Consider the following 6000-nt stretch of genomic DNA (forward strand, 5'->3'; position numbering starts at 1 on the left):
GTCTCTTGGTAGCCAAACTTTGTGAAACTCTCTGGAAGGGTGTTAGGGACCCCTTAGATGCTCTCTGAACTTTCCCAACCTTTTTCAAGCCTTCCTCCTCCTTGATCCACCTCTGCACAGTAAAAAGCTAGTTAAAAAGCACATGCATGATAATTCTAATAATTGAAACAAAAATACAAAAAGATGTTTTCTTCAGATAGAGGTAGTCTAGACACATGCATGTCACCTTCATAGAAGTAATGGCATCTCTTTCAGTAGTTTGCATCGCCATCTCTGCATCAGTAAGACTAGCTGGTAGAATTAGGGTTTGCTAGGGTTTGCGTTTCTTGTTGGCTTTCAGTTCCTTTCTGCAATTAGATTAGCTTCTTTTGAGATTAGCTTTCATCCATCAGTTAAAAAGCTTCTTCTAAGAGCTCGTAGAAGTTGGCTTGAGCCCCTAGCGGACTTGTGCCAGCTGACCAAGTGACAGCTGCGGCAAGATCTAGTACTTGTGCATACAGCACCATCGCTTCCAAGTTTGTTACATACTACCAGGTTGATAAAACTAAAGAAGGAAGCTCCAAGAGTTGTAGCATTATTGATACAATATTGGAGCCCACCAGTTATCTACTAAACAGTGTCCCAAGAGACAAGAAGAGGAAGAGGACATGTCCCATGTTCCATATGCAAGTGCAGTTAGTAGCCTGATGTATGCAATGGTTTGTACTAGACCAGACATTGCACATGCAGTGGGAGTATTGAGCAGGTTTATGTCAAAACCAATGAAGGAGCACTGCACAACAGTGAAGCGGGTTTTCAGGTATTTGCGTGGCACTAGTGGTTATGGTTTGTGCTACCAAGGAAGACCAAGATTGGACAGAGAGTTGAATATTCATGGCTTTGTTGATGCAGACTGGGCTGGAGATCTGGATCAGAGAAGATCTACAAGTGGGTATGTGTTTAACCTATTTTGAGGTGCAGTCAGTTGGATGAGTAAGAAACAATTTGTAGTGGCATTGTAAACTACAGAGGCAGAATACATGGTAGCCACTCATCCAAGCAAGGAAACAGTTTGGTTGTAGAGATTGTGTTCAAGTATGGGGTTAGTATAGGAAGCTATAAGGATAGACTGTGACAGCCAAAGTGCAATTTTCTTGGCAAAGAACCCCCCATATCATTCAAAGACAAGGTAAATTGATGTTTAGTATCACTTTGTGAGGGATATTATAGAAGACAAAAAGGTGTTGCTGGTAAAGGTGGACACTTTGAAGAATACTACAGATGCATTGACAAAATCTATGAGCTCTGAGAATTTCTCTTGGTGTAGAGAGACAATGGGCATTTCAAGGCTGGAAAAATGACTAAGCTCTCTTGTGGCCCCCTGTGGAAAGAAAACAACAAGTGGGAGAATGTTGGGTTGTGTTATATTCTTTCCACATAGTTAACAGGGGGTTTGAGGGGCACCCGTAACCCCACTTTATGGGGTCTAGGGGAGTGCCCTGGAAAATTTTGGTTTTAGACCCTATGTTAGGTTGGGCGGACCCACCTATGGTTTTGTGCATGATTTTCGCACATGTTTTTTGGACGCGGTGGTTTTCGGTCCATGGTATTGGATGCTTCGACATGTATAAATATGTATTATAACATTGAAAGGAACATAATGAAAAATCAAGCTGGTAGTCCCGGTTTTGGGATCCAGGGGAAAATCTCAGTGTATATGTGTTTTATGTGTTCTGCTCTCGCATTATGTATTTTTCTGTGTTTTAGAATTCATATGCAAGTAATTTTTGTACGAGATTAAAACCTACAAAACAAAGGTTGTGAAGATGTGTGGCTTCAAAAATGCAGATTAGATGGGGTGGCTTCAAAAATGCAGAGTGTTGGGTCCGCAAGGGTTTCCTGGTATAGCAAGAAAGAAAAGGTCTATGGCACTGAGCTTGGCAAAAGTAGAATACATGGCTACAAGTCAAGCCGCATGTGAGGCAATCTGGATGAGAAAGATAGTTGTTGGATTTTTTTGTTAGATGATGGATCCAACTATGATCTAATGTGATAATCAGATTGCATCAAGCTCTCTAAGAATCATTTTTTTACGATCAATCCAAGAATATAGATATATGGTATCACCATTTACGGGAATGTTTGTAGAGGGAGATAATGTTGTTGTAATACATTCTGATAGAGGAACAAGATGCTAACAATTTGAAAAAGGCCTTGTCAATAAGGAAGTTTGAGTTCCATAAGTGCACGATAGGGGTGATTCATAATCCCTTTCTTGTTGAGAGGGAGTGTTGAAAAATGCAGTAAGAAATTCTCAATTTGATTTTGCCTTGATTAAACTTAGAAAATTTGAATTTCGAAATCATTAGACAACTTGGATGATGTTAACTTGTGTGACATGGCTTGTGTCACCCAGTTTACTCACTGAATTCGAGTTGGAGTTAGTGTTCAGTTAAGCATGTTTGATTGCTAATTTGTTACAATCAAAGCCAGTTATCTTAGGTTGTTTCCAGTTAAACTAGTTCCAACTTTTGGAGGAACTATTGGAAGGTTAGTTAAGTAGTGGGACTTCAGTCAAACTTAGTGATCATCCATTTAACTAATCAATCAGCCAAAAATGGCTAGTGCATGCAGACGATTTGGGTTCCCCAAGCTTGGTGGAGATTCCAAGATAGTGTAACATCCGTTGTAGACTAATCCCGAGTGTACAAGTGTGGCATGCAATCTGATGAACATCATAAGGAATTTCGCAATCCATTTTGGAGAAATTCCTAAATAATATGGGCCTAATTTCTCAAAGCATTGTGTAAGGAAATAGAGTTCAAGGAGAGACAAAATTTGACGAAATCTAGGTCAGATCCTTTCAGTGAAAAAAGAGATAGATTATGCACTTGCAGGTTGTGCTCAGTTGAGAAAAGTAGTTTTAATACATCTCTATTCATCATATTAATGCAGCCAAGAATTGGGGCTTTTAGCAATTTTCTTTCCCCGAGAAAAATACTATTTGCATGTGTGTGATTTCTTATTACATGTCTGAGATTTTTGTTCTAAATTGTGAATTAATATCCGCAAAGCAGTAGAGTAGGTTTGTGTCTTGTGATTTTGATTAAAACTTCATAAGAATTTACAAATCTACATGGTAATTTCTACAAATGGGATAGATCATTAGTTAATCAGAATATAATTAATGTTTAAGAGATGTATCTTGTGCACCCATATATTGGTGGAGAAAATGTTTATAAGTTATCTACAAGTTTGATTGAAATTTTGTATAATAGTGGATATAAATAACTATCTCATATAAAGAATTTTAATATGAGTAGACATACTACACAACATTGGTTAAAGGTTGTGGATTTGGGATTAACTAGGTTCTATCTAGATGAATAGGACATATATTAGTGGTTTAAAACCTTGTGGTGTACATATGAATCAAAATAAAGATGGAATACTCTGGCTTTGGAATGTCTACAAGACAAGTATTAGTAAAAGAGGAATATAAGGAAATTCTTCTCAGAGAAATTATTTTTTCTCAAAAATGGTGGTATATGGATATATAGAAATGGAAAATTGCCATGAAATTGAAATGTTGTAGTTACATGGTTTTGGAAAGTAAAATATTAACATTGGAAAATTATTTTAAGTGTTGGGATGTGGTTGTAGCATTTGTATACATTGTCATAGGGATGCTAAAACTATAGATCATTTATTAGTGCATTGTGATTTTACAAAGTTTGTATAGAGTGAAATTGAACAAATGTTACAATTTCATTGTTCTTGGAACAAAAGGATATTTGAATATTGTTTATTTCAGTGAAAATTAGTGGCATGCAACCATAAAGAATTATATATGGGGATACACATGCAACCATAAAGAATTATATGTGGGAATTTGGAGATAGGGAATTTAGCTATCTTTTAAAATAAAAACATTTATATGGTTAGTTCAAGATTTGTTGGTTTCTTCAAAGAAACTGATAAGGAGCCAAATAAGAAAGATCTTAAAATCAACACATCTTGCCTTTTAGATATGAGTACAAAATATTTTTTTGGTGGTGCAAAATGGAAAAGTTTGTGTGGAGGGGGAATGGTTTCAGATATTAATAATTCTCAGATATTCACTTTATGGATGAGTTGTGGAATTAGAACTAATACTAGGGAGTATTACCATTATGGGGATTATTATATTTGTCTATTTGGAGATTCCAAATTTATTATTGTTTAGATAGGTTTTAAAGTAAAAATACAAGTACCTTCATTATTTTATTAGCTTCATAGGATACAATATTTAATAAAATAATTCCAATATGTCTCACTTTCTTATGTAGATAATTGTTCATTGGAGTAAAGGCATATTACACTTTAAGGAATTTTGCGATAAAAATATTGTAGATAAGGGAATATCATAGATTTATTGATTGAGTATCGTGATAGTCTCAAAACTTCACAATATTGACTAAAGAATAGTAACTTATAAATACATCTTTTTGAAGAAGTATTAGTAAAATTTTTGATTAAATAATAGTAACTTATAAATACATCTTTTTGAAGCAGTACTAGTAATAAAAAACTAGTGTATAAAAATGATAGTGTAGAAATATGATGAAATTATGTTTTTTGAAATGTGTAATATGAAAGAGTTATCAAATATAGATGTATAATACTTATATTGGTTACTGATATGTGTGTGAAAACAAATTTAGAACCTCAGGAAGTTGTGGAGTAGCCACAAATTTAGGAGCACAGAACCAGGGGAGCTGAGAGACTTGTGCAAGATGTAAGGGAAAATGTGGGTTCTCCTTCAAATCAGTGTAGGAAGAGAAGGTCACTTGATCGGTACACTGGCTACGTGGCTCTAATGATGATCTTGTAGAGACTCAGCCATCCTATTTCAGGGAAGTAGTAGAGAAACCTACATGGGTTGATGCAATGGTGGAGGAATATGAATCCATTGTAAGGCACAATGTTTGGGAAGTGGTCCTAACACTAGCAGATAAACCAGTTGTGGGTTTGAGATGGATCTTCAAGGTGAAGCAAGAATCATATGGAAGCATAGAGAAGTATAATGCACTAGAGAAAGTAATACAATACCACGTGGGTTCATATTTGGGGATATATATTCAGGAAAAATGACATAGTATATTAAGCATATAATAGGGGGTAAAGGGTTTTTAAATTGGCAAGTATAAAAACGGATCTCAAAGTTAGTGAAAAAATATAAAGGGGTATAAAAAATGTTAACGAAAAAAAAGGATATCTACAATATCTAGTGAAAGTAGGGGTTTTTTCAAATTGGGATGATCTATTGGGTTTGTATTTGTAGGGGTTCAAATAATGTGATTTTTAGAGGTATTTTCCAATACTTAGTCAAATTAACAGTATTGTTTAGTATGCCACAAATGCACGTGATATGTGAGAGGTTCATTGAGTGAAGCCCTCATGGTATAAGGCTAGATTTTTTACCAATGGGTAATATCAAGTTGAAAGGATTGACTATGAGGAGACATTTTGTCTTATGGAAAGGTACTCATTCATTATATCAATTATTTCTTTAGCTACAGAGATGGGGTGGAAGATCCACCAGATGGATGTAAAAATGACATACCTCAATGGACTTATCGAGGAGGATCGGAAGGCTTTGATACTTTTGATTGAGATTTTCATGTGTGAAAACTCAAGTGAGCATTATGTAGTCTCAAACAAGAACCCTCTACTTGGTACACCAAGATTGATAGTTATCTCACTGATTTAGGCTTCACCAAATGTTAGGCAGATGCAAACCTCTATAATATCTTGGTATAAGGTAAATTGATCAATATTGTCTTATATGTTGATGATTTTATTTTAAGTGGTGATGAACAACTAATCAAATCTTGTAAGGAGGACCTTGCAAGAGAATTTGAAATGAAGGACATGGGTCTCATGCACTACTTCCTCAGGTTGGAATTATGGAAAGGTGATGGGGAATGGTTTACCTTTGAAGGAAATTATGTGAATGAGATATTTCAAAGATTCTGTATG

Source organism: Pinus tabuliformis, chromosome 2_1 (assembly GCF_031772625.1).
Source record: "Pinus tabuliformis cultivar Carrire ecotype Pingquan chromosome 2_1, CPIR1, whole genome shotgun sequence".
NCBI classification, from domain to species: domain Eukaryota; kingdom Viridiplantae; phylum Streptophyta; class Pinopsida; order Pinales; family Pinaceae; genus Pinus; species Pinus tabuliformis.